We start from the raw sequence: 9,122 nt of genomic DNA, 5'->3' as shown, positions 1-9,122 counted from the left end.
TTATAACATTTAGGCTTTTTTATTATGTTTTCATATACTAAAAACATTATTGTTTATGCCTTTGTGTCTTTATTTTTATATTAAGTGTCATAGTTTTGTTACCCTGGATTTTATTACTTCTGTAATTGGAACCTTTCAAACCTTACTTAACGCGATGTTTACACTTGTTGAAGACCGTTCAGTAGTCTTTTAAATCATGTTTAACATATAGGTTGTACGCTATAGTATTTGTTTTACCCTTCATTCTATTTTTCTTTCGTGTATGTCTGACAATAGCTGTATATGAAATTGTTGTTCTCTTAACAAGAGCACATGATTAAAGTGTGATATTACGAGCATCATTTTTTATTGTCCAGAATAATCAACGTGGTGCCCTTGTAATTTTTGCTAATGACGAATAGAACATGAAATTAAAACTAAACAAGGACCTCATTTAGTTTTAAAATGGTTTTCAATTTTATATTGATATAAATACTATATGATAACTTTAAAAAGGGCCATTCAAGCTGTGAAAAAAGCAAACACTTTGGTCATTTAAAGACAAGACCAGTCCTTTAGAATAGACGCTTACAATGAAAAGAATTATTTGGGTAACGAGGTCATTTGATATTTTAACAAATACTTTCTTGACCGACATACCTTGGAAATACTTCAATAAAATCATAGTAAAACAAGAAAGAAAAAAACTGATATCATTTCGCATAGAGAGTCTGATACTTAATTAGGTGATATTCAAGACAAAAACAATGATACACAATCAGTTCAAAACATAGGCGGTCATTGCATTACATATTGATTAAATAGAACAGTGGTACTAAAAAAGCAAAATATAACTTAGTGTTTAAATGAACAATGCAAACTGGAAATGAAAGGAAATGTCAACAATCTTGTTGAAATTTAAAAAAAGTATGTGCTGACTATCAGAATGAAATGCGTTTGAAAACATTTATACATACTGATTCCAAAGAGCATCTATAAAATAGTGCTTTAGGTAAAACAGGAAGTTTTGATGAGAAAAAGGCTTTTTAACATTCAATATTTTTACTTGAGCGACATACAAACATATTTTGTAATACGAATATAAATCTACTTAAGAACTGCTATTTGACCAATGAATCTTAATGGGTACTTAAATAGAAGAAAAGTCTTCCTGGTAAATACATACAAGTATGAAGATGTTGAAGTCCAATGAAATTTATTTAATAAAACGAGGAGGATATACATGTCAATAATACTAAAAATTACATCATAAGTAATTTACAACTATTTGTACTACCCAATTTTATACTTTAGCCGCTTTTTATAGAACAACTGCATTTCGACATTTCGCGACGTATCGAGACGTAGACATAAGGGGACCGGTTCTTATTCAATAATAATATCATGACAATACAGGTCTTTGGCAAATTGAATTACATGACTTATGCAGTTACATCATTTATTTGACTTTACTAACACTATAGACCTTCTCTCACATATGCAGAATTTTGTCGCATTATCAATAGGTTGGATTACTTTTCAATACGTTCTCGTATGTGCTTGCAAACAGCTACCAGTGTTACTGTTCTTGATTAAATGAGTGCATGTTTTGTCTTATTTATTTAATGATGTATAAGCTAAGCATATCAGTAAAATATAAAGTAAAAGTATTTTGGGTCGAAAATGCACATTTAAATAATACTTTTTGTTATATATCGCTTTTTATTTATCTCATTTCTATTAGAGCTTGATGTATTCTTGAAATTATTCAGTTGTTGACAACTTAAATTAATATTATAACTATAAACACAATGATGTGGTGGCGGTTTAAATTAGCAGCTGTACAGATTTTAATCCACAGTGTACCTAGCGGTATTATCCATACCAGCAACGGGTATTGTATAGAAATAAAATAAATAAGGTCACCCAGTATGAGCTATAGTAAAGTACTAACCTCAAAAGATTCAACTTCGTATGATTTGGAAAAAAGTAAACCCATATATCTTTTTTTCCAATTGTTGGTGCTTTAATGGCACGTATGGCGGGTGCCCGTCTAAAAAGGGCGATAATGGCAAAATTTCAGATTTTTTAATTGTTTAACAATATGTGATTACTTTATATGTACGTTTCACATATTGTTGAAAGGCTGAGTGAAATGCGACAGACATGATTAAAATTATGCAACAATGCTAGGTCGATGTTTAACATTTTCCATCAGTATGCTATTTTTTTTTTTTTTTTTTTTTTTTTTTTGCTTTTTGTTTTTGTTTGTTTGTTTGTTTTTTTTGCTTTTTTTTTGTCACATGCAGACAAATAAAGAAAATAAGTACGAGGTCCAGCTACATGTGTTTTATTTTCACAATCTGATGAATTTGGTCTTAAAACAAATCGTTCACTATACAGGGCACTTTTGATGGGAAAATGTTCCCATACCATTTTCTTTTATAATCAGGTAAATTATATTTCCCATGACAGGAGTCAATTGTATACAGGCCTACCTACAACGGCAGTCGTCCCTTTCTTCTCCTACTAACCGTGGCAGATAGGCATTTCGGAATTCTCGAAAATTACTCAAATCATACGTTGTTTGACATCCGGATAACGTTGCGTAAAATCATTCACTTTGTTCACATCTCTGCATTTTCTGTAGTCAAAATAAAGCTGAGAATGTGTATTTTAACACCATATATGTAATTAACAACAAAAGTGTATGAATATTGTTTATATGTATGAGTAATTTGCCTCCATGCTGTCAGTTAGGAGAAAAGATAACAATGTGGATTTTCAGTATTAGATTTTTAATTAAATTTATGAAGAATTTCTACAATCATCGTACCATTAGCATAATGCTTTTGAAAGCCTTATTTTCCCAGCTTCGCTGTCGCGGTTATAAAAAGCAACTAAATAGTGCTCAGAATTCTAGCCGGGGGCTAGGCGCTCTGCCAACAGAGCAACAGGAATGTGTGCACCTGGTGGTGGAATGGAGTATACCTGGCGTGTTACATGCTGGGGTTGTCAGGCTATAATACAGAAAACCTGACCGCAAACCATAGTGGCGCGCCGTGTTGGGAAAGATGTCATGTTCCTCGCACGTTAAGGAATCCTGCTTGGTATTCGATAGGAGTAGAAACCTTTGCGCTCCACTTCAGGAGGCTTAATTGCCCGACCTTACCCATCCCTCCCTTTTTCTAGAGGCAATCAAAAGTTTGTCGACCCTATTATCCTTATGTCCCATTTCTTTGTCATTTCATCATCATTTCATATTTATTTTATCATCAAATTCATATTCATCGTCGGGATATAGCTGAAATATTGCTGCACGGACCCCAACAATCAATCAATCAATCAATTATTCCCAGCATCGCAATGGTATGCAACTTTAAGATGTCATTTGTCCTGGGAATTCACAGTGAAGCTTTGAAAATTAACTTTTTAACATGTAAAGTAGTGGAAACGTTTGAAGTGGTTAGTGAGACCATAAGCTAAATTATGGCATATTCCAGAGAAATTCAGAATTGGAGGAAAGTTGCCTTTCTGGTCATTATTTCCATTTTTTCGTAAAATCAGTGTAGTGCTATTGGTAATCTGGTTATATCTTAAGAGGTCCATTGTATAAGTTATTTAAAAAAAAACAACAAAGCAACAAAATTTTTATCAGTAAAACTGACTCATAACTTGACGTCATCCCTGAAATACCTTACGGCACTGCTTTGGATATTCAAAGTCCTCAAATTGTCATACAGCACAGACTAAGAATAACACAGTGATGAAATAGGCATGATATTAATTGTTGTTTTCTCTCCCTTTTTCATAATGATCAAAGATATTTACTACTACAACTTCTTGAATTATTATAGATATCAAAATGGTATGACAAGCCTAAAATTGTCATTTTAAGTAGTTTAGGAAAAATATCTCTGAGGGGCATGATATAAAAATGGCCATTTCTTTATAGTCCATGTCTGATTTGATAGAGTTGGTCTTATTAGACTTGCAATACCACAAGCTTTCATAAAATGTAAAAAAAGAAAAACAGAGAAAAATTATAAAATGTTTTTAAGATCTCACTAAACACTCCCAAGTCAAATGGCCACCCCCACCCCATGCAGTAATGCAGTACCAAAAACACACTTGACCTAAATATATGCATTGTATGTGCATTATTTGTGTGTATGCTGATTAAAAGCAGTCAAAATAAATCTGACAATGTGTACTTTAAAATCACATATGTAATTCACTACAAAAATGTATGAATATTGATTACATGTGTGAGTAATTTGCCTCTATCCTGTCAGTTAGCAGAAAAGGTAAAAATGTGGATTTTCAGTATTATTTATTCAAGTTAATTTTGTGAAGAATTTCTGTAATCATCGTACCATTGGCATAATGATTTTGAAAGCCTTATTTTCCAATCTCTGCAATGGTATGCAACTTTAAGATGTCCTTGGCTACATTGTAACGATCCACGAGTTTATGATGACGACCATAAAACTTCTGTAGTGATGATTTCAATCTTGTAGCAACATAACCCTGCTCCATAAGCCTATTTGTTAAATTCTAGCGCGATACGAAAAGTCTGCGTAGTTTCCGCAAGCCCTGGCATAACGTATGAGTTGCTTTATGAACACTCCATACGCAGGAGCCGAAGATATGTTGCCACAGATGAAAGGAAAGTTGACAATTCTGAATGAAAAGTCATCACGTTTGTCGTAAAGTTTGGTCAATAGTTTTCCTTAACCATCGATTTCTAAGTGTAGGTCAAGATATGAGACTGACCTCACAGTGTCTAGTGTCTTTATCTCAAGTTCTTTGGGGTAGATTCGATGCATCAAATCCCCAAAATTATGATTGTTTGAAGATAATACTTTATCTATATAGCGGGATGTAAGTTTTCTTTGGTGTTGACAGTGCCTGGACAGTCTTTTTCGGTACATTTCAGTAGATGAGTTCAGCGTCTCGTCCCTGTTTTCTTGTCTCTACCATGTACTGTAGCCAGCAACTGCTAGGTTGTGACTTGTGCGTTTGCCATTTTGACTGCTGAAATTTTTGACTTTTTGACTGAGGGCCTATATAAACCAAAATTGAATTGAAAGATTAGGTACGTGCTTCTTGAACACTGTTTCATAGAATGACACTTTAAGCACATGAAAATATTGGCTGGATGCTTGGATGGCTTAATGCAATAATAAGAGGAAATGTAACGAAATCTTAGATTTGTCATGTGTGATTATCACAAAGAATCATTAAAACTAATTGAAAGTGACAATTTTCACATAAACTTTAATTTCATTAAAGATAATAAACGTTTGATTTTTCCCAATTCCTCATTTTATAATAAATTACATTGTCGTTATCTGAATGACAATAACAACTAATATATTTTTCATGTAATATCATATAAATGTTTTACACTTTAATGTTCATAAAATAGTTTTTACTCCATTTTTTTTCCTTGAAAAAATCTCAAAAAGTTTGAAATTTAATCAATTTTAGCATATTTTCTTATTATGTTGGAATAACGTACAGGAATTTATTTCTTGTCATTTTCTGAAGACACCTATTCAGAGCTACAAAAACAAGACCTTAAGTAACCTCAAACTTGAGTTCGAAAGAGTAATCAAGGGAACCAAGCTATATTTCAGCTATATTCAGACGATGAACATGAAATCGATGATAAAATGAACATGAAATGATGATGAGATGAAAAAGGGATGGGACATAAGGACAATGGGGTCGACAAATTTTGATTGTCACTGGAAATAGGGAGAGGTGGGTAGGGTCGGGCAATTTAGCCTCCTATGGCGGAGCCATATGGTTCCTACTCCGGAAGAATACCACAGTAGGGTTCTTTAACGTGCGAGGGTCGTGGCATCGTTTCCCAACACGGTGCACCACTATGGTTTGCGGTCAGGTTTTCCGTATTATAGCCTGACAACCCCAGCCTGTAACACGCCAGGGGTACCTCATTCCACCACCTGGGGCACAAATCCCAGTTGCTCTGTGGGCAGAGCACTCTAGGATCTAGCTAACGATATTCTTTCTTTCGGATCAGATCAGCTGTATAGTCAGCCTCATAAGAGTGAAGGAAAAGGTCAGCAAGTAAAGGAGCACAATTTGTTTCCATTGGAATGCCGACCGTTAGTTGAAAAACACGTCCACCACACTGGACAAATATGTTGTCGATTAAAAATTCCAGCATTTTGTAAACATCTTCCTCTGTATATTTGGAAGATGATTTGGAATTATTTCTCACAAAGTATGAGGAATCTCTACCAAGAACTATATATTTGTGTCTAGGTGTACCATATTTTTTGGGAAAAAACGATGTATAATGTTTTTAAGTCGAGATTTTAACTGAGTATGGGGAATAGAAGTATACAGTGTTGAAAAATCATAGGTTTTAATGCTATTATATTCAGATAATAGTCTTGAACTGATTGTCTCCAAAAGACCTTTCGAATTTTTCAGGATCCACATTGAATTAAAACCACTACGGGAGTAACAAGTGATGTGGTAAGACTGCAGACCCTCTTTAACAGTTGTGAGTATAGAAGTCAAAAGTTAAAAGTTTTGAAAGAGGTATGGTGGTACATTTTGCAGATCCAGCTATGAAACGTTGTTTGTATGGATTCTTGTGAAGTTTAGGAATCCAGTACATAGACGGTAAATCACAATCATCGTCCTTGGTAGAGAGACCAAAAGAGGATACCACAGATTTATGGTTTTCCACAATCTCTTCTTTGGAGAGTGTGGTAGCAGTATAGGTCTTATCACTGCTATTATTTTCTACGTCTACCTCTGAAAATAAACATTGGATGTAAAAGGTTTTGCAGACAAAAACAATGTTGTTTTGGGCTTTGTCTGCTGGTACGACAACATATTTGTCATGTATAGTAGACAATGTTTTTGCTACATCGAGGTCTTTTAAAACTGATGTAGCTTTGGCACTCATTGACCTACTTAAAACTTTCATTCGTTTCAAAATTAAAGACCTCACGGCCTTTAACCACTCTGACAGAGAATCAATGCCTTCTTGTTCTTGTTTTATCAAGAAAGACCATATTTGAATGGAGAGTTTTTTGCAAGAACAGTCAGGTGGTTTAGCCTTGAAGTCCTGAATCTCGAGGTTCTGTAATAGCCTTTTATAATTGAAAATTTTGGATGCAGTGGGTGAAGTATAGGAATACGAAATAATTGGTATGGATTTGTCTTTGAAATATGGGGGAATTTTGTTGGTAACGGATAAATGGGAATAGGCAATTTTCAAAAGTTGGATAAATGGGAAGACACCAATTTAATCTACTGTTTTAAAACCCATTTAAAGAGTAATCAAGGGAACCAAGGTTATAGTGGTAATCCAAAGAATGTAATCCGGGTATTCAATAGAAATCATTTATTTTCAATCAACCGTGAGCTGTTGAGACCAAAACTTGTAAGTGTCACAGGTAGTCTAAGAGCTTTATTTAAAATTGCACGACCTAGACGAGCGAACCGCGCGTTATTAAGTAGCGAAGAATTTCGAAATAAAAACTCAGTGTTTATTTCCTGAACACAGTCGTTAAATTGAATCCTGATGAGGTGACGCTATGCCGAGGTTAGACGCTGCTACCCGTAATATCGCTATCGAACGACTCCAGGCCGGGTTATCCCAGAATGCTGTTGTCAGACGTTATATGGTTCACTGCAGTACGATACATGCATCTCTTCTATGGGAACGATACCAGCAGCAGGATACTACATAAAAGACAGACACCGCTTAGGCCGTCCACGTGTCACAACTGTAGCCCAGGTTCGCAATATCCGGTTGTTCAACCTGAGGAATAGGATTGTCGCTGCAACAACAACCAATAACATTCAAGAAATACGCAGAATCTCGGTGCAGACCATCGCCTACGTAACTACGGGTTGTGCGCCAAAAGACCGTACTTTGGAGCCACTTTGAGACGCCAACACCGCCAGGCGAGGATTCGATGGCGTAACACAGTTCATGGCTGGAACCTACAGAACTGGAAACGCATGTGGTATTGTGACGAATCTCGTTTTCAACTTGATAAGAGAGGCGGCAAAATACGTATCCACAGGCGCCGTAATGGACGTTTCGCCCAGAATTGTGTCGTAGAAGTCGACAATTTCGGCGGAGGCAGTGTCATGATGTGGTCAGGCATCTCATACGCAAGAAGAACACAGTTGGTAAACCTTCCAGGCAACCTGAATGTTGTTCGGTATCGCGACGAAATTCTACAGCCGCACTTACTGCCAGCGATCGACGTCAACAAAGTGGTTTTCCAGCATGAAAATGCTAGACAACAGACAGTGCGTCTTACTATTGACTTTTTTGGAACAACAAAATGTAAATGTAATGCGCTTGCCATGACAATCACCGGATCTCCACCCCATCTGTGTATCTGATTTTTTTTTTTTTTCATCTTTAGTGAATTAGAATATTTTCTACCATTCATAAATTATGTAAAAGAAATTCTTAACCTTTTTATCAGAATGAAACACACTTTATTAAATACTCTCAACCACAATAAAATAGGAATTCAAAAATAGTTACTGAAACATCTCGTCATTTTACTTTTCTCGTTTTTGTGTTATGAAATTATACGATTAAACATCATTTTTTTTCAGAAATTATCGATGTATAAAATCGGACCATTCCCTCACAAAACAAATAATTTTAACTTTTATGTCAGGTTTGCGAGTGAATGGTCCCATTTTTTTTTTCTTGTAAGCTCTCTTTCAGTGTAATTGACCTCCAAAATGGGCATTGTAAATGGCTGCATTCAACCTGACTTGGTTGTCAATTTCAATATCCAATGTATTTACGGGCTACTGATTTGCATGATAAACAAAGAGCTTACACTGTGGTAAAAACTGTCTTCGCTTAGGTCGAAAAAGGACAACAACCATTCATAATGCACGAAAAGGGCATATGCTAATAAGACTGAAATTATTTATCAATGTAAAAATTTCATGACGATATTTTTCAATAAAAAGTAAAATCACATTGTACGCATGTTTGTATGACGCTTCCCTGTTGGAATCAAGGTGTTTTCCTTTCTATAAAATGCCTAAAGCCTATATCGTCATCTTATTTATAGAAACATGCGCATTTCGTCATATATGGAATTGCAAATATA

This window comes from Perna viridis, chromosome 14 (assembly GCF_037379345.1).
Source record: "Perna viridis isolate PV_CMFRI_1.1 ecotype Kerala chromosome 14, ASM3737934v1, whole genome shotgun sequence".
In the NCBI taxonomy this organism is placed as follows: domain Eukaryota; kingdom Metazoa; phylum Mollusca; class Bivalvia; order Mytilida; family Mytilidae; genus Perna; species Perna viridis.
The sequence above is the reverse complement of the archived record's forward strand: the minus strand, read 5'-3'. Positions refer to the sequence as shown.